At 45.5% G+C, this 24,539-nt stretch overlaps 1 long non-coding RNA gene across 1 annotated transcript; it reads left to right on the forward strand.

Annotated features, from left to right (window-relative positions):
- Positions 1 to 5,389: 5,389 nt before the first annotated feature.
- LOC115281178 lies at positions 5,390 to 12,067 on the forward strand. Its single transcript, XR_003904146.1, has 2 exons — positions 5,390 to 5,529; positions 11,518 to 12,067. It is a non-coding gene; the product is annotated as an uncharacterized LOC115281178 (long non-coding RNA).
- Positions 12,068 to 24,539: the final 12,472 nt, after the last annotated feature.

Genomic DNA, 24,539 nt, shown 5'->3' on the forward strand with positions numbered 1-24,539 from the left:
TTGGTAGTGCATGTGTATTTAGGAATTTGTCCATTTCTTCTGTGTTGTCCAGTTTGTTGGCATATAGTTTTTCATAGTAATCTCTGATGATTGCTTTTATTTCTAGGGGATTGGTTGTAATAGATCCTTCTTCATTCATGATTTTGTCTATCTGAGTGCTCTCTCTCTCTTTTTTTCTGAAGAGCCTAGAGGTTTATCAATTTTGTTTATTTTTTTGAAGAACCAATTTTGGTTTCAAATGTTTCAAATAGGAAAGTCTCACCACTGGAATTCCAGCACTCCCCATCCCACTGAAGTAAATAGACCATCCTATCCTGCCACAGTCCAAAGATGCCCTTACTTGGCTATCTGCCCACCTGAGATCAAACCCAGGACTCTTGCGTCCATAAAACACCTTGCTCTCCCATACCAGGTGCGACTTTCCTGACTCCCCACTTCAGAGTCATGGAACCTCGCCCGGGAATTGCAGACTCCAATAAAGGCCTTCTTGCTCCATAACTTGGTCTCTCTTTCCTCTCACCTCTGCCTCCATCTATCAAACCTTACACCATTGTCTTATTCAGAGCAGAAGAGTACAAGAAAACTTTCTTTTTTGAACAGAGAGAAAAGCAGAATTTCAACCTTATTCCAGTGCACTTTTAAAATTCCATTCCTCTCAACCATAGTAGAATAAAGTTTTCTGATTTCAAATACATGTCTATCTTAATAATATTTTATCTGTGTCCCCTTAAAAGTTTACCACGGTTAATATTTTCCTGTGGAACCAGTGAGGAAATTTAAAGTTAAATGAGGCATTTTTTGCCTTTTGACAGTGTGGGAAGGAGGAGTGGGATGCTACCTGGGGGTACTGAAGATCCAGAAACTCAGGCAGAACCCCAGGCGGTGCAGAAATGGGAGGAGGAGAAGGGAAGGGAGAAAAGGTGTAGTTCAGGTTTGTCCCAGAGGCCTGAAGGCACACAAAGGCTCAGAGGGCAGAGAAAAGAGTTCACATGGTCCTAAAGCCTGTCAACTCAGATAGATGAGCAGATAACCTATTTTTGTTTTGTTTCGAAATTTTTGTTTTGTTTTGTTTTCCACTAGTGGAATTAGGCAATCTATGTTGGGCCGGGGAAGACAGGGAAGTTCCTCAAAACAAAAGGAGTTTCAGCAGCTGTTTGAGAATACTTCTTTAAATCTCTATCCTGAAGTAGACTAGCTAGAGACAATCAACTCTAAACATCATAGTTATTAATCCAGGGAGTGAATGAGGGAGAAGCCCTCACGTTTAGTTAGAGTACACAGAGTGTAAGGACAGAAACAGAGAGCGAGTTAGAGTTCCCTATATTAGGGATGCCTGTGTAAAACACACCACATAATTGTACTGATTGTTTTGGTGACAATGATTGGAAGCAGGACTCCCCCCCTCAGCTGGGAATACTGCCCCATGTCAGACAGCCATTCGAAAGACACCTGAATCGAGGCGGCAAAGTTCTGCATAGCAGAAGCAACTCAAGCATCCTGAAATTCTTGGGCACAAACAGCATACTGGGCTGGGGTCAGGATGATTGTCATGAGAGAGCCCCAGTCCCAGGCACACATGAGATAAGCATCACAAATATTTTCTAAAATACTGATGGTTAAAGGCTGTTATGGACAAACAGCTGAACTGATGTTTGCAATTCTTTTACTATTGGAAAGAACAGGCCTTCATGGTCCCATCGCTCATTTTGCCTGACAACAGGAAACAGCTGGAATTTACTGGCTTTATGGGCTTATTCAAGGCACTTTCCCATTGTAGTAAGGACCTGATCAGAGCCTGTTGATGAGATGTTTTAAGGCTTGATACCATCCCACCCTTTTGGGGGGAGATAGAGTATCTTTTGGCTGCAAAGGCATCAGAGGCACAACCTGATTATAGGGGGAGCCTGGTTTTTTCTCATTTTTAGATAGCTTTATGTCTTTACATGCATCTTCAGAGCTCAAGGGGGGAAGGGCAGTGCTGAGGATGGACTAGGCGAGAATTACTCTGGGGGAGGGAGGCACTAGCCCCTTTAGAATGCTTGGCCTTTAATTTTTTTTCCTACTCATTTCCAGAATTTAAGGGTAATTAAATTGTGGAAACCAAGGGTAATTTTGTTGGATGGTAAGCAATACTTGAAGGAGAGCCTGAGAGTTTATAGTCATCCCTGTTGTCTCTCCTAGTGACTGAAGAATTCTAACATAGAGCTTTTGTAGGGAGTCAGAGGCTGGGAGGGAGCTAGGGAGTTTCCCATGGGACATCTCTGAAAAAGTTCCCTGGCAGTGAATCCTGATATAGTTTCCTTTACTCCATTTATCTCCTCAGGCTAAGACCATATAGTTGCTTATTTTTCTTGGAGCTCCTTTACATTCCTTGGTGTCCTACAGTCCTTATGTTGCTCCTATTGGCCATGTCTGCTCCCTGCCCCCATAGGTCCAGAGTCCCCCTTTCTTTCACTTCGTGGTCACCATCTGTCATAGACTCTGGGTCTAAAGTTCTCTCTTATCTTATCAAGAGAGTGGGGCACAGGATTAAAAAATATAAGAGAGAGATGGCTAATGTCCCGAAAAGACAAGAGCCCCAAATAAGGGTCCTTGCCTCATATTTATTAAGATCAGAAGGCTTACAAATGTGATGGGCATGCACAAAAAGACCAAGAGGCTGTGAACATCAATTCATGGGCATGAGGGGAAGGGGCCTTTGGGTCAATTCTTGGGGTTTGGGTCAATATAGAACTAAATCCTGGCACCAGGCAGATGGGCAGGTAGTTGTTAAAAGCAGAAAAAAAAGGCGCTGTTGTCTGTTTCTCTTAGCTAGCCTAGGGGATAAGACAGATAGGGTTACACATGTCAAAGTTAACAGAAGGCATCTTTATTCTTTTGTTAACCGTCTCCCCTCTGGGATGCTTTCCCTGCAGTTGCACAGCAGCAGAGTGCAGACAGAAGTCTTTAGGCCTCATTACCTGCTTACTTAATTTGGCTCTTTCTTCCTGTGAAAGCAACTTTCTGCTATAATATTAAATGGGGGGGGGGGCGTTTGCACTGTATGTCTAAACTTGCTTACCTCATATACCTTTGTATTGAGAGCCTGTGTGCCCATTCCTATTTTTTGGCCTTTGCCTGTCCCTCTCTATGTTTGTGGTTCTGCACCCTTCTATTCTTGGGGTGCCTATCTTGTTTACCCAAAATCGGGTGTGAGCATCCTATGGCTTTTTATTTCTTTATGCCTTGTTAAGCCATTCCTATAAGCCCAGGGGCTTCCTAAGCCTACCCCCCGACAACCGATCTAGCCCATCCCTCACTCACCCAGAAAGTGAAATCAATGAGTGGATCCTATTGACAATTGCACCAAAGATACTTTGTAAGATACTTAGAATCAACCTAACCAATGAACTATTAGAGGTGTACTGTCAAAACTTATGAAGGAAATAGAATAGGACACATAGAAATGGTAAAACATTCCATGCTCATGCTTTGGGAGTACAGACATGGTTAAAATGTCTATACAACCCAAAGAAACCTACACATCTAAGGCAATCCCTATCAAAATACCACCAACATCTTTCACACAGATAGAACAAACAATCCTAAAATCTGTATGGATTCACAAAAGACCCCAGAGCACCAAAATAATCTTGAAAAAGAAAAGGAAAACTGGAGGTAACATTGTTGAACATATTCCAAAGAGCACTTAACAAATATAGAAAAAGGAAACACATTCTAATGATTTATTGTGACCAATTCACTTATTCCAAGACTGCTTGTTATTATTTTATCTTTATGCTCATGGTTCAGCAGGAACATCATAAAATCAAATGTTTGACACTTAGATATTTAGAATAAATAAGAAAAAGATGAGAGCAGGGTGTGTTATCATGAGGTTTCAATGTTTATTTATGACACTTCCTAATCAGAAGTGTTTCAAATTATTCAAACTCCTCATTTCTAGGTGAGAGTTAATAGAATTTGACAAAGTTCAGAAGCCACAAATGACTTTCAAGTGGATTTAGGCATTTCTATATTTGTGTCAGGTATCAGTTACCTGTTTGGAGATCTCACAGAATTACTCAGAGCCCAACCTCTGGAAGGCTCCCCACCTTAGTCAAATGTTATTTTAATGTCTATGTAGCTGAAGACATAAAAACAGAATGATGTGTTCCTGTGCATTTAATGCAGTCCAAAGACAAATATCATGCTATCATAAAGTCCAGTCACCAAATGGGTTAGGGCACAAAATTACTCAAGAAATCAGTTCAGATGAAAAATGGAGCAGAGTATAAAACCCAAAGGCACTTCAATGCAGGCAGTGCTGGAAAGAGCCCACCTCACCTCAGGGGCAAAAAGAGACTGAGATCAGGGGTCAGAGACAGGAGTGACTGGTGTGTCCTCAGACAGGGACAAGAAAATGCTGGCAAGCTCCCACTCTGGTGGTGTGCTGCCGTACAGCAATTAGTTTTTGATGTTGGGGAAGAAAGGTTGCTCTTCTGTTTCTGAGAACTCAATCTTTGGCAGGATTGTGTCGGCCCAGGTGGTTACTTCCTGCTCTCTCCCCATCTCCTGGAATACCTGAACTTCATTCTGAGATCATAATGGTTTGTCCGCGCAATGTCCATACCTTGAAGATGTAAGGATAGAAAACAGAAACTCTATAACTAAAATGCCAGAGCCCATTTCAACAGACTTGGGTGTGAACCAGGAGCCAGACAAGAGCCCCCACATTACCACTGTTCTATCACTAACAAATGGAAAATACTGACATCTTTTTGCACACAGGTCTCCTAAGTAGAGCTAAAGGATGTTCATTCCCCTCAGATCTGGCCCACTCATGATGACGATGACTCCAATCTTGCCCAGGGACAAGTGCTAGTGACTTCATGTGAAGCTTTGTCCCATTTTCATGTGAGATGAAGACTTTCGGCCCTTGGGGCCTCCCTTCAGATTCCCTTGCCCTTTCATTAATAAGGATTTCACTAGGGGACATTAACAGACATCATCTAGGAACATTTTATGATTTTAATCATGGAATTGAGACTAGTTCTCAGTAATGTGGGATGGCCTGGGCAATAGGAGTCCATGGAACTCTGCAAGATCTACCTTGGCAAACAGAAGCACAGGGCTCTGAAACTGTTCAGTAGAAGAGGGTTGCATGGAAGGATTTGACTTCCTTTCTGAAGCAAGGGCCTAGAGTCAAATTCAGGAGCTACAGGGCTGTCACTCAGGACCCATTCCTTCCTGGGGAGCCTGAACTTACATCATATGTCATCATATAGCAATTAACATCAGATGTCAGAAAGGAAAGGTTGACCTCTTGCCAGGAAGAACTCTGCATTTGGCAGGATTCTGTTGGCATGGGGACCATTGCCCTGCTCTCTGTCCACTCCTTTCAGGAAAGTCTGAGCTCCCTACCTCCTGAGATACTCAGAATCCATGCACGTAAAGTCCAGTCACCAAATGGGTTAGGGCACAAAATTACTCAAAGACGAAAATATCAGAGCCAAAACTGCAGACTTACCAGGAGCAAGATCCTACTTTGTGAGTCACAACTATGTCTGTCCACAGATAGAAAGGGCTTGAGAGCTGATGACAGCTTGACACATTCCTGGCCTTATTGAAGTTGGGGTGCATGATTTTGGCCCACAGAACTCCCTGGTATAGCTAGTGGATGTACCACTTGTCTTCAGGCCACAGATCTTTCTTACTCCTTGGACACCAACCTTGCCCAGGGACTTGTGTTAGGAAAATTATCTATAGCTTCATTCTGGTCTCATTTGAAATGAAGAACCTTAGCCCTTGGTGTATCCTTTTCAATTCCCATACACTTATCCTAATCGTGTGTTCACTGTGAGACATTCAGGGCCAGAGTCTAGCGGCCTTTTTCTCCAGCTTTAATTGTGTATCGTGCCAAGTTCCCAAACGTTTGGAATTGCTTGAGGAACAAGTGCCCCTGGGAGTGTCTGCCACATCTACCTTGGGAACAGGAGGTATTGGGGACTTGAATGTGTTAAGCATATGAGGATTCCTTGTGGGTAGGGGCAGGTGATATTCGGAGACAGTTGGCCTCACTTCTGTGGCAAATGCTGATGGAGATGTGGCCTTAGGGCCACAGTAAGAAGTTAAAAAATAAAAGCCACACTGATAGGGCTAATTAACTCTGAGTGAGCATACATGAAGGTTGTTTTCTACTCCCTTAACAATTAACTTCTGATATCCAGGTAACATTGTTGCCCTCCTAAAACCTTGGGGGGCATTAAAGCCTTCTGTTTGTGCACTGAATATTCCTGTGCTCTATTTTCCTGCTATAGGCTGCCTGCTCATGGTATCTGAGCCTCTAAGGGTTGCCACATGCTCAGTTCGTTTCCACAGCAGTTGAATGTGAAAGAAACTACTCAAAACCTAAAAAATCAGAACCCAGTCCCACAGACTTGGGCACCAGTCCATATGGAGACCCTGACCTCCAAATCATACAGCTTTCACCCCTGGCAGGAAAAACTGCAAAGCTGGCAAGTGCCTCAAGCCCTCCTACACTGTTTGAGGTCAGTCGTAGCATTTTCTTGCTACTTTAGGATTCCCATCTGTAGCTCAAATAGGTTCCATTTCTCAATAGCCTACAGGTTTTCCAAAGTCCTAGGACACCAAGCTTCTCTGGGGATTTGTGCCAGTCACTTAATTCACAGCTTTATTCTGTTATCATCTGAAACAAAGTATGTGGACCAAAGGGCATCACTTCCAATTCCCTTAGTCTTTATCTAAACAGGTTTTCCTGTCAGGCATTGAGAGTCTGAGCCTGCAAGTATTCCTCTCTGATGTTAATTGTGGAGTCCTGCTTAGGTCCCCTAAGTGCAGGAGAATGTGGGCAATGGGTTCTCCAAGGGCACACCTGTGAGACCTATCTTGGCAACAGAAGGCAAAAAGCCTTGGAAAGGGGCCAGTGTTATTGGGAGTCAGCCATCCTCTCTTCTAGGCAAGGGGACATGGAGATAGAGGTCCGAGTCAGGAATCATGTGGCTGTTACTCAGATAGTGCCCAGCATTCACAACCAGATAACACATGGTGATTCCTAAGGACATATTGCCCTCCTTTATGAAGACCTGTGTGCTTAGCAAGCTTCTGTTGTCCTGAGAGGGGTTGGTTACCATGATCCCACTGGCCCCTGTGAGGTTCCTGCATTATGAGAAGATCAAAGTTTGAAAAAGAGCTTTGTTCTTCCCCAGATGGTCAAGGCAGAGAGTTCATTCAAGGCAAGGACTCTGGGACCAGAACCCAGTTCCACAGACATTGCTGGCAGTCAGCATAGAATGTCAGCATAGCCAACATTCAGCTAGGTCATGAGGGCCTCCAACCACTGAATAGAAGAGTAAGGCAAGAGCCAGAAGCCTTCATTCCATTTTCAGCTGAGGTGAACAACTTTGGTCCTCAGTGTGTTCCTTAGGATTTATTGTTATCATCATTATTATCATTATTATTATTCTTAACCTTATATTGTTATTACCGTTATTCCTAATGTGAAGAATGCTTGGTTATATAATATGGGCTTGGGGAAGGTAAAGTCAAATGGCCAGTGGCAAGCACTTGCACAGGCTAAAGACTCACAGATTACTGGAGGCCTAGCTATTGTCAAGATAATTTGTTTTTACTTCCAGCATAACATTAACCTTAAGATAATAGGGAATTCCTGGAGAAGTTATTTTACTCTGCCAGCCTCAAGTATTTGTCAATGGACTGCAGGTGATATGGAAACTACATTTTAATTTTTAATGTTTATTTTTCAGAGAGAGAGAGAGAGAATGAAAGAGAGAGAAAGAGAGAGGATATGCACTGAGGGGCAGTGAAAGAGGGAAACACAGAATCTGAGAGCTCTACATGGGGCCAAAACTCAGGAATAGTGAGATCATGACCTGAGCCAAAGTTGGAATCTTAAGGGACTCAGCCACCAAGGGTCTCCAGGAAATTCAGTTTTATCTTCCATTTCCTGCTTGCCTTTGTTCCTCACATCACTATGGAGGGCAGGGTGATATTGAGGCTCCAGGAAACGGAGTCCTTAGGTTTCTGGAGAGAAGGTCCCTGCCTTTTTCTTATAATTTACTAAGATATTTGTAAATTGATGGAGGCTCTATCAGTTTAACCATTTGTTTTCTGTCCTGTCCTTTGTCCTTGGGCAGCCACCCTCAGGGGTGCCTGAGGAATGTCACACATATCCCTCCTGGGGGTAAAGACAGGGAATGCTAGCTTGTGTTTGGCCCTCAGATTGCCTTCTACTCCCTCATCAAGCAGATGGATGCTTCCCATTTACCTAAGTTTTGTTCCTTCAGAAGACAGTGGGCTTGCCAGGAGATTGTGCTGTTCTTCTTACTCCCAGAATTATCCCATTCTCATCTGATGAAGATCTTTGGCATTCTATGTATCCATACCCATCCCCTTGTTCTTTTTTTAAAATACGTCCCCACTGTGGTGAATTCATGGCCAGACTGAAGAGCAATGTCCCCTCATTTTAACTGGGGAGCCCAGCCAAGCTATCCTGACACTGGCAGAGGTTGGGCAGAAAACTCTAGGACTTGCCTTTTAGAAATATTTTGACAATAAAATGACGTAGGGCACTTGAAGGTTGCCATTCAAAAGGTTGGTGTATAGGCAAAGCCAGAGAATTGGGAGGAAGTATCCTCATTTGTGGGGAGAAGAGCAAGAGAGCTCGTCACTTCTCAGTTTTTTTCCCATTCTCTGCTGAAATGAAGGCCTTTAACCTATCATGTGTCCATTCTGATCCCTTACCTGTTTTTCGAAGGAGGGCTGGAGTCACAGTGAGATGTGATAGGGCTTTCACTCACACAGCAAATGCCCAGGGATTGGTGGCTAGCTCCTATGTCATACCTATGCTAGCCTAGAGCAGTCACTTTCTGATATCCCCCAAAGAAAGATTAGCTACCTGTTACTGAGACTGTGAGGCTTGGCAGTGATGGGAATAGGCACAATGATGGTTATCCAGTTTGTCTCCATCCCCTGGCTGCTTGAGATGACTTTATATGGAAAAGCAAATGGCTCCTAGATGGGCATTTAACTACCAGAACTGGCCAGTGTATTGCCTATTCAAGGACTATTTCCACAGAGCTTGATTTCAAACACATAAGTGTTAAACCTGATTATGCCAAAACCACTGGTGACTGTATCCACTCTGTCAGAGTAAGTAATCCACTCAGTGCCAGAAGCTTCTCCTCCCTTTCTGAAGTCTCAAATAAAGAATTTCTGCAAAACTGGTTGCCAGCATAGCCATTGGAGGTTTCCTTTGCCCCAGCCAAGATGTGATTCTGATAGGCAAGAAAACCAGCTTGCTCAAAGAGTGTGCTGTTCACTTCATTCTCAGGTTTATCCCATTCTCATTTCATAAGGACAACCTAGGCACTCGTATGCAATTCCATCTTTTGCCCTTTTTGAAACCAGGTCTTCCCTGTGAAACATTCCTGGCCAGTGTCCAAGAGAGATCTCCTCAGCTTTTAACTGAACAGTCTCATTGAGCTCATGTTCCTTGGGGCCCCTTGAGCAACAGGGCCCCTTGAGACTTCCTTTCCTAACTATGTTGACAATGGGAGGCCTAAGGCATTGGAATTTCTGCCCGTAGGTCAAGTCCAGAGGAGCTGGGAGAGAGCTGGCCTCCCTTGGGAGGCCAGAAGAGCTACTCATTTCATTATCTGCTTTATGTTGTCCTCATCTGCGGTGAAGAACTCGAGTCACCGATATCTCCATTCCTATCTCCTTGCACTTTTTCTACTTAGGCATTTGCTGTGGGGATTCAGGGCCAGGATATCTGAGCAATGTCCTCTCATGTCAGATGGGGAGTCAGACACTGTTCTCCCAACTGAGACAAAAGTTGGGCAACATGGACCCACCCACAGGGCTTGTTTTTAAGCCTTGCATTGACCACAAAAGACATGGGGCATTTGAAGGAGCCCAGCACGGAATATTTGCAGTAGGCAAGAACAGAGTTTCAGCCAGCCTCAATCCGGCAGCAAGGGGGAGTGAAATGAGGGACCACATTCCAAGTTGTATCCCATATCTCTCTTCAAAGAAAGAACTTGGCCCTCCGTATGTTCCCATCCCCTGGCAGAATTTCTAACGAGGTCTTGGGTCACACTCAGGAGAAATGGGGTTGTCGCATAAAAGGCACTCAGGGATTCATGGAGTGCTCCCCGTCACTGCCTGTACTATCTAAGACCCATCCATTTCTGATATCCCAAAGGGAACATCGCTCTCTTTTTACTTAAAATATGGTGCTTAACAGGCTGCAGGTGGCATGGTGATGTTTACCCTGATTGTGTCCCTCACTGGGCTCATTGAGCTGCCTTCTTTCTGAAAAGCAGAAGGCTTTCAGATGGACAGTTTGCCCCCAGACATGGGTCGGTGCAGAAAGAGCCCAGTCAAGGACTCCTGCATCAGAGCCGGTTCCAAACACTTGAAGGTCACCAGGGAAACTGACCAGGAATCACTGAATGAATGTTGCATCTATAATTGATGGAAAGGGCAGGATAAAAGGCAATGGCCAGGAGAATTCCTGGATCACAAAGTTCTGGATGAACATTTCTTGTAGGAGGGGCATCAGGTGCAGTCAATGGACATTTTCTGTGGTCTACACCATCAGTGTTTCTTACTCTTCAGGTTATGCTGGTCACTTTATCCTTTGCTTTCTCCTATTCTCCTCTAGAAGAAAGAATTTTGGCCTCTGTGGATCCATGCCCATTTTTGGTCTTGTTCTCAAAGTAGGTTTCTTCTAGTAGGTATTGGGGCCATTTTTAAGACCAATGCACTCTCATTTTAATGGAGGACTTGGGTCAAGTTATCTGGACTCTGGAATATACGGGGCTATGGGACCTCTTACCACTCATGTTTGAGAACTGTGCATTCATGAGGAAGTCTAGGACATTTGAAGGTGCCCAGTATGGAATGTTTTCATGTAGGCAGACCCAGAGGAGTTGGGAGAAAATCAGGCCTGCTTCTGGAACAAGAAAACACGGAGCTATACAGTACATTTCCAGCTGTATCCCATTCTCATTTCAATTTCAGATGAAGGGTTCCTCTGGAATGGGCTTCCAGGTAAAACCAGTGGTGTGCTTCACTTTCCCCAGTGCACTCGTGCTTCTTATTCAGAAGCAGCTTCAAAGGGATTGTGCTACTCACTTGACTCTTACCTTGACCCCATTCTCATAGGAAAGGAAGAACTTTGGCCTTCTATGTGTCCATTTCCATTACCTTGTTGGTTTCCTTTCATTTAACACTTCTTTGTTTTTAGGTGAAACACACACACACACACACACACACACACACACACACACAGCAAGCATGAGTGGGATAGGGGCAGAAAGAGGGAGACAGAGGATCCAAAGCAGGCTCCAGACTGTAAGCACAAAGTCCGATGTGGGGCTTGAACTCATGACACTGAGATAATAACCTTAGCCGGAGTCAACGGTGGGTTGCTTAACCGACCGAGCCCTCCAGGCGCTCCTCCTCATGCTGTTTGTGTAATTGCAATCACAGTTCCTACTAGGCACAGTGGACCGTCAATAACTCAGTGAAAACCCAGGGATTGGTAGAAAGCTCCCACTCTGCTCCCGGGCTAACTGAAATCATTCAGTTTCTGATATACAAAAGGATCCATTGACCTCCTGTCACTGACGACTTGGTGCTTGAAAGCCTGGAGTTGACATGGTAATAGATAGCAGAACTCCAATCAAGAGCTGCTACAGATGCCTTCATTCTAAAAAGCACACAGTTCACCCGTCTGCATTATTCTTCATGACCTGCGGAATGTGCAAAAATAGTTGAAGGACCAGTGCACCTGAAGCCAGCCACAAGCCAGAACCTGCTAACAATGCATTATGACTACCTCAAAGGACAGGCAAAAAGAAGCCAATGGGAGAAATGTTCCCTCTCCTCCTGAAGGACAATGCAGGAGGCTTCCCGTTGTCCTAGCCCACATATTGTTCTTACTCCTGAGACAAGCATCTTGCCAGGAGTTGTGCTAGTCCCTTCATGTTTTGCTATCTTCCCTTCTCTTCTGTTAATAAAGAACATTGCCTTCTGTGTATTCTCCTCCATCCTGTTGCTCTTTTTCAAGCTAAGTTCTCCCTGTTGTCCATTCAGGCACAGTGCCTTGGAGCCATTTTCTCGACTTGTAACTAGGGAGTCTGGCTATGTTCTTGTCACTCTTGGATACACTGGGCCGCAGGGTCCCTCAAATATTGCCTTTCAGTACTATGCTGACAAAGATAAGCCCAGGGCATTTCAAGGTTCCTAGCAGGAATGCTCACATGTAGTCAGGGTCAGAGATATCAGGAGGGAGATATCCTCACTTCTGAGACAAGAGGAATATGGAGCTAGACATTTCTTTCTCAGCTTGATCTCATTCTCCACTGAAACGAAAACATTTGGCTCAGTGTATAGCCATTCCAATTCCCTGGCTGTATAATAACTATGCCTCGGGTCCCAGGCAAGGCTAATGAGGCTGTGCCCGACATAGTGAGTGCCCAGACCGTACAAATGAGCTCTGGCTCTGGTCTGTGCTAAGCAAGAGCAATCAGTTTCTGATAGCCCAAAGGACAAGTTGTTTTCCTGGGAGTGCTTGGTGTTTGGCTGGCAGATAAAAGAAATGATGGCTTGCCAACTTGTCTCCATCCCTGGCCATTAAGGATGCTCTCACTCTGAAGTGCAGTTGGTTCACCCATGGGCCGTATTCACGAGGATCTGCTTAGCACAGAAAGAGACCATGCAAAAACTACTGCACCATAGCCCAGTTCTAAACACCTGAGCACAAACTCACTCCACCTGAATCACTTTTGCCTCTATCCACCGATAGGATGGGAAGGGAAAAGGGTGAACTCCAGAAGTTTCCCCTCTCTTTCTCAGGTAAGAATACAGGCATCTTGCCATGAGGGCTCCCACTGTAAAAGATGGAGTTTTCCCTTTGCCCTCACCCATATGTGTTTCTTATTCCTGAGACAGTCAGATTGCCAGGAGATTGTACTAGTCACTTCATCCTCAGACTTCTGCCATTCTCATCTTTCATAGGAACACCATCTCTCAATGTATCTATCTTCATCCTTTTACCCTTTTTAATGTTTATTTTTATATCAGAGAGAGAAACACAGAGAGAGTGAGAGAGAGTTTGTGCAGATGGTAGATGGGCAGAGAGAGAGGAAGGAATACATGATCCAAACTATTGCTATTGTGCTGACAGTAGGGAATGTGATGTGGGGCTGTAAGGTTGAACCAAACAGACGCCATGACAGGCTTTGTTTCCCCTCTAAACTAGAAGGCCTAAGGTCAGTTGCTCCGGAACCATTAGGCAGTTACACATTGCCTAGAGAAGGGACCACTTTGCGGTATCCAATCAGGAAAGGCCAGCTACCTCTCCCCATATTCCTAAGGGTAAGGCCTGCAGATGGGAACTTTAGATAGGACCCTGTGACCTTGCCTTCCAGAGTGCCGGAGTCCCGCTCCAGCAGGTCCAGGGTCCCCTGAAAGAGAGAAGGTGTTGACAAAAGATGAGTGAGAGAGCCATTTTCTTTCTTGTCAGTCCGGCATCTCTGTCCTGTCAGGTTTTGTCTCTTTATTTATAGATTTAAGTGTTAACATGACATCAAAAAGTGGAATTTTTACTATAAATAATTCTCACTGATAAGATGCTTTGAAAAGGGTGCAGAAACAGGTTTTACAGAGGCAATTTTACAGAACTACTCTAATTACAATGAGGTAATTTACACATCATAGGATAACAGGATATTCTCAGTGAAAAGCAGATAATATACACATTTGTTTGAACCGATAGTAAATCTTACAACTAAGAAGATAGGATGTTTTCAGTGAGAAGCAGATAGCAAACACATTTGTTTATAACAATAACGCTAAGATTCAGGCATAAACAAGGCTAGGAGTCATTCTGTCTGGCTCACAGGAGGAAGAATATTCACACTGGTTAGTAAATAAACCTTTTTTCAACCTTGTTCTTTGATATTGAAGGTGTAAGCACCATAGGTGCCCTAGATGAGCCGGCCTTTGCATATGAGTTCAAGTTGTAACTACTCTTACCCATCCTCATAATGGGCACCAATTAGCATATGTATGTGCAGTAACTTCTGCCTGGGTCCTGTTTGTTTCTTATTCCTAAGTTAGGCTCTTTTTCTCCGGGCCAGAGTTAATAGTAAATCTTATGTTCTTTAACCTCCTTCATTATCTATGCCTTAAGTTTGTGAGGCTCATTAGAAGAGCCTTTCAACAAAACATCTGCAGTGCTTTGTTTAAATTCCTCTTTATAGAGGTGGGAATGTGCTTCTTCCCATGAGGTATCTGTGTGGGGAATATCGGTCTGACTTGGTACATTGTGAGACCTAATCAACAGCAACAGGCTTAACTTCACACGAGCAGTAGTAGCAGAAGGAGATACCAGTTTCCACCTCTCATGGCAGGAGCCATGCACGTCTGCCATTTCCTTACTGTGACCGTGTCATCCAGCAAGGCCGGTGCGCTCCCAGCTATATTGACAACATTCTTCGTAGGTCAGTGCAAAGTACTCAGGAATGTATATGTGTTGCTAGGGCCAAGGTGTTAAGAGGTAGCTGGCCTCACTTCTGGGCAAGGAAAAATGGAGCAAAACATTTCACTCTCAGCTTTCTTGCATTCTAATCTAAATTGAAATATTGGCTATCCATAGAGCCATCCCATTGCTATTTGCTAACTTGGACTTGGTTTGTTGGTTGGGGGATGAGGGCAGTGAGGCTGTCAATCACACAGTGAGCTCCCAGGGACTGGTGGTAAGTTCTTATTCTGCTTCTGTGCTACCTAAGAGTAATTCATTTTCTGACAATCCACAGTAAAAACTGCCCTGCTGTCAGAGAGGACTTAGTGCTTGGCCTGAGAGTCTGAGGAGCACATAATACATGCATACGATGTATCTTCCAAGACCTAGGCAGTGCAGAGAGTGGTCATTAAAAACCAAATGCACCACAGCCATGGTTCCAAAGGCTTGAGCAGCAGTCTGGAGCATGGACACACTACCCCTGAATCCCTGCTGCCTCTATCCCCTGATGAAAAGGACAGGAAAAAGAGCCAAGGCCAGAAGTTTCCCCTCTTTGTCAGAAGGAAATTGCAGATCTCTGCAGACTGGGCTTTCAGGGGGTTTCCCTCTAGAGGTTTCATTTGCTCTGGCTGCACATGTTTCTTCCTCCTTCGACAGGACCTTGCCAGGAAATTGTCACTCTAGACACTTCATTCTAATCATTGTCCCATTCTCACCTATAATGAAGCACTGTGGCCTTCCCCATTTCCAGTTTGTTGAATATCTGTTTTGGTTTTGCAAAGTCATTTCTCCCTGGGTGCCATTCAGAGCCAGTGTCTCCGAGAAATAGCCTTTCCTTTAAGTTGGAGAATCTGGTCAAGTTTTTATGTCTCTGGCATAGGTTGGGACAAGGGACCCCTCACTGTTTATCTTTTAGAACTATGTTGACAATGGGAGGCATAGGGCCCTTGAAGCTGCCCAGCAGAGTGTCTATGTATAGGCAATGTAAGAGTTACCTTAGGAGGGCTACCAAGCGGCCATTTTACTGTGGGTTGGAGAATAGTTCCAGGCACTGCCAGGGACCAATGACCCCCATTCTCTGATATGGAATGTCTCACACCATTTGAAATATGGCCTACCATGGAATTCCAGTATCCCCTCACCCCGCAAAAAAGAAACAGCCAATATCATCCTGCAACAGTCCAAAGATGCCCTTACTTGGCTATCTGCCCACCCGAGATCAAACCTGGAACTTTTGTACCCATAAAACACCTTGCCTTCCCATACCAGGCGCGACTTTCCTGACTCCCCACTCCCGGAGTCACGGAACCTCACCCAGGAATCACAGATTCAAATAAAGGCTCTCTTGGTTCCATAACTTGGTCTCTTTCTTTCCTCTCATCTCTGCCTCCATCTATTAAATCTTACATTTGGTGCCGAAACCCGGGAGGAGTTCTGAGTCCCCAGCATTGTGCAGCGGCCACTCTTCCCTGGAACAAACGTTTTGAATGTGTGCTGGGTGCATGTGTGTGTGATTGTCTCTGTAACTCCACCGGACTAGATCCTACGGAGTTTGAGTGGGCCCAAAGCTGCGGTACCATGGTGGCCTTGTATGACTAAGGGCAGAATCAGGACAAGGTCCTGATCCATGTTGGGGGTTTATACCAAACTGCCAAAGCCAAGAGGCACCTAATTCTCTGCGAGGAGAGTGGCCAGGTGAGCATAGCAAATGTCTTCCTAAGTTTACCACCTCCCTGTCCTATTACTTGCTTTCTGTCTATACAAATTCCATAACAAAGGAGATAAGAGCCCTCCTAGCTGAGCTCTCTCCTCCAATCCGATCTGGGACCTCACCTTGGTGCCAAAAGAAAAAAACGGAAAACTGCTCCTGCTGGGCTGAGGCCCCCTGCGAAGATTAGAACTCTATTTCAGCAGCTAATTGGGTAAGTTCCCTGAATATCTAAGCCTCTCTGGGGATCCTGTCTGTAATCACAAGTGCGTCAGGACCCCCTCCGATTCTCTGGCTTCTTGGTCATGGGGGATGTCCTACAGCCCAGATGCCTCCGTCTGTCCCAGCCTGTGACCAGAGAGACGTCCCTGATCACACCCCAGGACTTTTCCGGATCAAAGGAACAATCTAGGGACGCTCTTTATTGTCCTACGATTCTCTGAGGCTTTAGAATGGGGAACAACAAATCTAAACCAGAACACATGTTCACTCCCTTACAATGCCTTCTGAAAAACTTCCGATTCCTTGGTTATGCTAATGACCTCTGCCCGCAACTGCCTAGTCTGTCTCTGCACTACTGTGTGGCCCCTCTATAAACTGGACAATCAATCTCAATGACCCCCTGAGGGGTCCCTTGATTTCCAAATTCCAAATTCTCACCGACGTAGATAATTCTGCTGGAGGCAAGGCAAGTGGGCAGAGATTCCTTATGTTATGGCTTTTTTGGATCTACGTTCCCGCCCCACTGTCTGCATTTCTTGTCCTACTGGCCATATGCTCTTGGCCCACACTTCCCAACCCCCCTTCCACCTGAATCCCTACCTCCCTCCTCCCCGATCTCTGACCCCTTGGATGACCTTATGGTCCCTCCCCCTTACAACCCGTCCCCGTGTCTCCCGCTGCACCTCCCCACACAGCCCCTATCGCCACTCACCAACAGCCTGAAAATGCCCCCATGGCACCTATCCTACCACTTAGGAAAGTGGCAGGCACAGAGGGGGTTGCTAGAGTTCACGTACCCTTTTCGCTACCAGACCTGTCAGCCATAGAGAAGCGCTTAGGGTTATTCTCCACAGACTCCTCACAATTCAAGGAATTCCAATATTTGGCCCAGACCTATGATCTCATCTGGCATGATATCCATGTAATCCTAACCTCTACCCTAACCTCAGAGGAAAGGGAACAAATCCAGAAAGCTGCTCGTGAACACGCAGACCAAGTCCATATTACTGATCCCACAATGCCTGTTGGGTTGGAGGCTGTATCGGCAGCTGACCCTAATTGGAATTACCACCAAGAGGCAACTGGCCATAGGTAAAGGGATCAGATGATCCAATGCCTACTGTTAGGCATGCGAGCAACCTCAAATAAGTCTGTTAATTTTAATAAACTCCAAGAAATCATTCAGGAGCCCAATGAAAACCTGACCACTTTTCTAAATTGATTGAGTGAGACCTTCATACAATATACTAGACTTGACCCTACCTCTCCAGCTGGGGCCACTGTCCTCGCCACTTACTTTATACTCAGTCAGCACCAGATATCCGTAAAAAGCTAAAAACGGCTGGAAACAGAAATGCCCATGGGCTTAGGCAAAGGGAGCCCTCTGAAAGGGCACACCTGAAAGCCCTGTCAGCAAGAAACCTCCATTCATTCTTTCAGAGCCAGAGGTTTCTGGCTATATCTGTCTCTGCAAATTTCTGTGGCAGTTGATGAAGGCAGCAGTATTTGAGGTACTGGTCACTATTGGATTCTACTGGCTTTTGGTCAGGAGTCTGGAACAAGGAATTCACTCCCTATTTCTGGAAAACGCTCTTCCTATACTGACCACGGCCTGGCCCATACCTCCCTTGCACAAACTGTGCTTCCTGGAATGAAGGCAACTCTATCATCCAGCTCAGCAAGGAAAGATGGCTCCCCTTTACCTCCCATACCACGTAAGCCAAGCAACAAGCACTCAGGGACTAGAGGCCATCTGTTCTCTGTTAGAACAGAGCCTGAGAGCTCTCTCTGAGCACATGAGCAGAGGGGGAGTATGATGCCGACCAAGGGGTGCCAATTGAGTGAGTGATGGCTCCATGGCTCCTAATGGGGGGAAGGGAGGCAGAAATCAAGCAAAGGGAAGGAAATGGACCCGACAGAGGTGGAAGAGGTGGAGTTCGACATTTCCAATGGGAATTGGGACCCACTTGGAAAGAAGATGTCTTTCCTCAGTGCCCCTTGGCCAAAAGGAGGCCAGCTCCCTGCCCAAATCTCTGGCCCAGCCTTCACACACATATCCATTTGGGGGCATCTACAAATCTCTGGGCCTATAGAGAGCCACATACTTCTAAAGCTCAATGAATTAATGAAGAAAGAAGCTTGTGGGAAAATCTCTTCCAGAGTCACAAGGACTGGGTCAGACTCCTGGGTGGAAGGCAGAAGATATGACTGTGAGACACCTACACTGCATGGAGTGTGGGAAGAACCCTGTTTCTAAAAATGAGCAAAGATGTGTGATGGTGACCAAGAGGGCCAGGGCTCTGCAGAGCTATGAAGGGGCTTTATATGGAGAAAGAAGTGCCCAGCACCTGCTCCTGGCAAACTGGCTCTGGGAAAAAAGAAGAAACACCTGAGGACTTATGCAAAAGAGGCCTCTACAGTCAGCATCTGGGAGCCCTGTGAGCAACAGGCCCGCCTTCTTCCTTCAGAAGAACCTGGAGAGCCCTGGGACTTTGCTGCTTTTCTTGTTTTCCCAGCACTGAATGGAGTGAGCAGTGACAGTGCTGTAGCCAGGAGGTGCCCCCAGCTGTTGTTCCAAAGTACAGAAAGGGGCCTTGGGGCCTTCTTCTTTGAAAAGGCTCTTTCTGGGCTGACCCGCTTCTGGAGCTTCCTGCAGGTGGGAACAGTTTGCTTTTTAAGAGGAAGGCTCCCTCCATCAGGCAGAGCAATGAAGCAAGGGACTTCCCTCCCCCTCCCCCTTGCGACAAACAGCCAAGCACCAAGCTCAGGGATTGAAGGGCTCTTCTCCTTTCGGATATCCCATCCTCATGGCTGTCACTGAGCTAGGGACTGAGTGGGCACCCAAAGTCCATCCCTTGGTGCCCTCTGCACAAGTGCCACCTCCATGGTTCATAAGGGTGAACAAAGACTGAGTCAGAAAGACAGTAAGCAAATGGGACTTGCTGAAGCTGGAACCAAAGGGAGCTCCATATGACCACCCAATGGAAATGTGATCAATGTGAAAAGGACATGTTGAACTTCATTTCTCCTAGGCCCAGCAAGGAGGCCAGCTCCCTGCTAATGCGGCTGGCCAGCCTCCATCCAAACGGTTCTCAGTCAGACCCCTTCAAATGGCCTAGGGCTGTGCCCATGGAGTCGTGAAACCAAAATGATAGAGGCCCTCTGGCTCAACCTGTCCCACAGACACAAGGGATGTTCCATCTTGGACATTTGCAAGCCTGAGCTATTCTTCTGACAGACAGAATTGTATGGACCCCAAAGCGAACCTTGATGGATAAGAAAGCATGCTCACGAAACTTGATACTCCTAGGATCAGAGATCTTTGTTCGAGATGGAATTGCATGATGTTTAGAAACACTGACCAGCACAACAGAAGAGTGGGCAGGCTTGGTCAGGAGTCAGAAAAATCTTTTGTGGGCTTCAGCTACAGGACCACTCCAAAGGATACCCCCTGCAGCCCTGTGAGCAAGAGAGCCTCATGTTCCCTTAACCAATAGAGTGAAACTGGCTCTTAGTGTGTTTCGGCCCATCGTATCAGTAGATAGGGGCGGCAGTGACTCTGAGGTCTGAAGAAGGTGCTTCCATGCGATGATCAAGAGGTAGGAACAAGGCTTCAGTGCACTATTTTTTCAAAGGTGTTTTGTGCACTAATCAGGTCATGCAGCAAACTGCACATGCGCAGACTGACTGCTCTTCTGAATGAGGGTATCCCTGTCAATTAGGGGTGGGAGTCAATGTGGCTAACCGTTCCTTGGTAACTCTAGCCTGCTAAACACTGAGGGCTCCGGGACAAGAGTGTTAGTGGTCCTCTCAGATATCCGGGTCGTAGAGCCCTGCATTGGCTCGGGAACTGCCTGCAAACTCACCTCCCATCCATGGACACTGGTTTTGCGTGGGACAGCCCATGGCCTTGGTGTGTGAACCGAGACCCTGTCAGAAAAGCAGCAGAGGGTTAGTATTGACTCCCGGGCCAAAGTTCTGCCTTCAAAAGGATATGGGTCACTCTGAGAAAGGAGATGTCTAGCTTCCCTACCGTCTTCCCACACAGGAAGCCTCTGGCTGAGCCTGCCCACAAGTGTTCTGCCTGGACACCTTCACACACCTTAGGTTTGCGATGGTCGCGGCATTCCGAAGCCAGATTGAGAGCGGCCCATCGCAATACCTCTCACCATCACAGGCTCACAAGCTGCAAGAAGAGAATGTTACTCTGAGACTGTGGCTCTGAATACATTCAGAACATTATTCAAAAACAGGGTAATGGGTGTAAGTGGAGACGAAGATGGCCAGAGTTGTTCATCACACATGAGACGTGGGAAATGTTGAGATGGAATTACCCAGCACGAACTCCTATCAACTGGTTGTATCTGGAATAAGAAATGCCTGTAGGCTTAGGCAAAGGGAACCTTGTTAACCGCTACACTGAGATCTCTGTCAGCAAGAAGTCTCTATTCTTCTTTCCAGGGCCAGTGATTTCTGGCTACGTCCCTCCCTCCCACTTTTTCTAAGAGTCGATGGAGCTGTCAGTGTTGAGCTGTAGCTACTGGGTTCTCCTGGTGGTGGCTCAGGAGTCTGCAAAAAGGACTGTTTTCCCCCGTCCCTCAAAATAGCTTTGCCTGTGTTGACCCCATGCTGACCCATACCACCCATGTGCACACTGTCTGCTTCTCAGAAGGAAGGCAACTTCATCATCATCCCGGTCAGTGAGGGAGGCTGCCTCGCCTTCCCTTCCCCAGCAGGCCAATCGCCATGCACGCGGGACTAAAGTCCTTATTTCCTTTGTTAGATCAGAGTCTGATACCTCTCAATAAGCACAGGAGCAGAGGGGGAGTTTCCAGCCCACGATGGGGTGCCAGCCGAATGAGTGATGGATCCATGGCCCCCAAGAAAGAAAAACGCCTCGTCAGAAATGCAGCAAGATGAGGAAATGAGCTCAAGGAGGGCTAACATTTGATATTTTCTAGCAGGCTTTGGGATCTACATGGAAAGAATGTGTCTTCCCTCATTTACCATTGCCCACAGGAGTCCAGGTCTCTGCCCAAATGTCTGCTCTGGTCTACACACAAACATCCTTTGCCGGGCGCCATCACATTCCTCTGAATGGCCACGTGCTTCTGAAACCCAATTAACTACTGAAGAAAGAGCCCTGTGGCTATAGACGCTCTCAACCAAAGGGACTAGAAGAGTCTCCCAGGGGGAAGGCAGAGAATGTGTCCCTGAGGCACTGACTCTGAACAGATTGTGGGAAGAACCTTGTGTCTACAAAAGAGCAAAGACGTGTAAGGTGGATAAGGAAAGCCAGAGCTCTTCCTAGGCTGGAAGGGGAATTCTGCGGAGAAGGAAAGGCCCGGCACCAGCTCCGGGCAACCTGGGTATGGGAAGAATAAGAAACACGAGAAGCCTTAGGCAACAGTGCCATCTAGCGTCCGCATCTGGGAGTTCTGAAAGCAGCAAGCCTATCTCCTTACTTCAGGAGGACCTAGAGAGCCCTGGACTTTGTCTGCTTTTCTTGTTTTTCCCACCATTGAAGGGAGTGAGCAGTGACAGTGCTGTACCCTGCAGGTGCACCCACGTCTTCCTCCAAAGTGTGGGAAGGGGCCCTAGTGCCCTCTTCCTGTAAAGGGCTCTTTCTGTGCTGACCAGCTTCTGGAGCCTCTTGCTGCTGTGTGAACTGTCTGCCCCTCCATCAGGCAGATCAATGAGGCAAGATGGCTCCCCGCCCCCAAATCTTGCTAAAAACAGTCAAGTATCAAGCTCAGAGATAGGACAACTTTTCTCCTTTGGGGTAGCCAATGCTCAGGACTTTCACTGAGCACGGGATCAAGTGGGAACCTTGTATCAAGTAACACCTGGTTTCACTAACTGAAATAAGTCATTAATTATAAATTAATTTGGATAAACTAGAACTGGTATGTTGACCTATACTTTTTTACATCGATTAAGGAATTGAAATATTTTATTATTTTTCCCTGGAAACACTTTATCCAAAGACAGCCTATGTTCTTGTATATTTGATTCAATGCTTATTAGGCACAGCACCAAAATGAAATTGTTTGTGTGTGGGAGCTAAATTCTCCAAGATAAAATGTCTTAGTCCAGCTAGCAGGGTCACAATGGAGGTGTAAAAATAGCTAGATCAAATCGTCTGCTCATCCCCCCGCCAATTTTATTTTATTTTTCCCAGTTTTATGCCAAGTGTTTATTTAATTCTTCTTAGTTAACATACAGTGCAATATTGCTTTTAGGATTAGAGTTCAGTGATTCATCTCTTACAGACAACCCCCAGTGCTCATAATAACAAGTGCCCACCTCAATACCCATCATCACCCATCACCCATCTAGCCCATCCCCCACCCACCCAGAAAAAGAAATCAATGAATTGATCCCATTGACAATTGCACCAAAGATACTTTGTAAGATACTTAGAAATCAGCTGACCAAAGAGGTATAAGATATGTATTCTGAAAACTTATGAAGAAAATGGAAGATGATACAAAGAAACCAGAAAACATTCCATGCTCATGGTTTGGAAGTACAAACATTGTTAAAATGTCTATACTACCCAAAGCAATCTACAAAGTTAATTCAATCCCTATCAAATACCACCAGCATATTTCACACAGGGAGAACAAACAATCCTAAAGTTTGTATAGAATCACAAAAGATGCTGAGTAGCCAAAGTAATTCTGAAAAAGAAAAGCTTCATTGTTGAACATATTCCAAAGAGCGCACACGCACACACACACACACACACACACACACACACACACACAGGAAAAACAAAAGCTGAATGATTTATTGTGACCAACTCATTTATTCCAAGTGCACTTGATTTTATTTTGCCTTTATGCCTATAGTTCATCAGTAATATCATATAATCAAAAGTTTCCCACTCAGATATTTAGGATAAATTAGGAAAAAATGAGAGGAGAATGTGATATGAAGTTTCAATGGTTCTTTACATTTTCTAATCTGAAGTTTCAAAATACTTAAACTCACTATTCCCAGGTGATAGGAGAATTTGACAAAATCCAGCAGCCACAAATGACAGACAACCTTTCCTGTGAATTTAGATATTTCTATAATTGCATCAGATGTCAGTTACCTGATCAGAGATCACACAGAGTAGATCAAAGCTCAATCTCTGGAAGGCTTCCCACTTTAGTCCAATATGTTATATTAATGTCTATATAACCAAAGGAAAAAAAATGATGAGTCCCTGTGTGTTTAATGCAATCCAAACAAAGGTATCTCGCTGCGAAGCAACGAGGTTAGATGATCAATTGTTATGGAGTCTGGTCTGGATCACCCGGCAGGAGAACCAAGCAAGCAGCACTCAGACATCTTGGAAGGCAGGAGGTTTCTTTTACCCTGGTGGGCTCAGAGGTATTAGCCTGAAGCATCGGTGGAGGCCAACAATTTATAATCTGTTCCTGAGGCAAGTACGGTGGGAAGGAAAACCCAGAATGGGAGTCTGTGGGCAGGGACCGGAATTCCTTTATTAGTCCTGTCCGCCATCTTATAACAGATTTCTCCCTATTGTTTTCCCCTTTGGATGCCTCTTTAAACAAATCTAGTCTACTTTAGAGGGTGTAATATTTATTTATTATGGACTGGTTCTTTCCCTTAGTTCCCTGACTTTGCTTGTGACTATTCCTCACTGGTTTACAAAGTAAAAGCATTTTTCTCTGAAGAATATGCAGATGCCCTTTTTCTTGGCAGTGAGGAGGTCAAGTGCCCATATATTGTGGAAGGCAGCTCCTGCCAGGGAACTTATTTGGCTCTGTAGGGACACTAGGGAATCAGCCACTTGCTAGTTCCACAGAAGAGCCTATGCATACTATGCCATTCCCTTTCCCCGTGGCTCATCCTGTCCCTAGGAGGATAGATAGCAACACTGCTCATTAGCATGAAACTTAAGGCTGAAGGGTAATCTAAGCACTGACTTTTATCCTGAGAATGATTTAGTCTTTTTTTCTTGAAGTGTGAGGCAAATACATCAGTGCAAACACTTCCCCAAAATGGCATTAACAAACTTACTGGCAGGCAACCCAATAG

Source organism: Suricata suricatta, chromosome 16 (genome assembly GCF_006229205.1).
Source record: "Suricata suricatta isolate VVHF042 chromosome 16, meerkat_22Aug2017_6uvM2_HiC, whole genome shotgun sequence".
NCBI lineage: Eukaryota > Metazoa > Chordata > Mammalia > Carnivora > Herpestidae > Suricata > Suricata suricatta.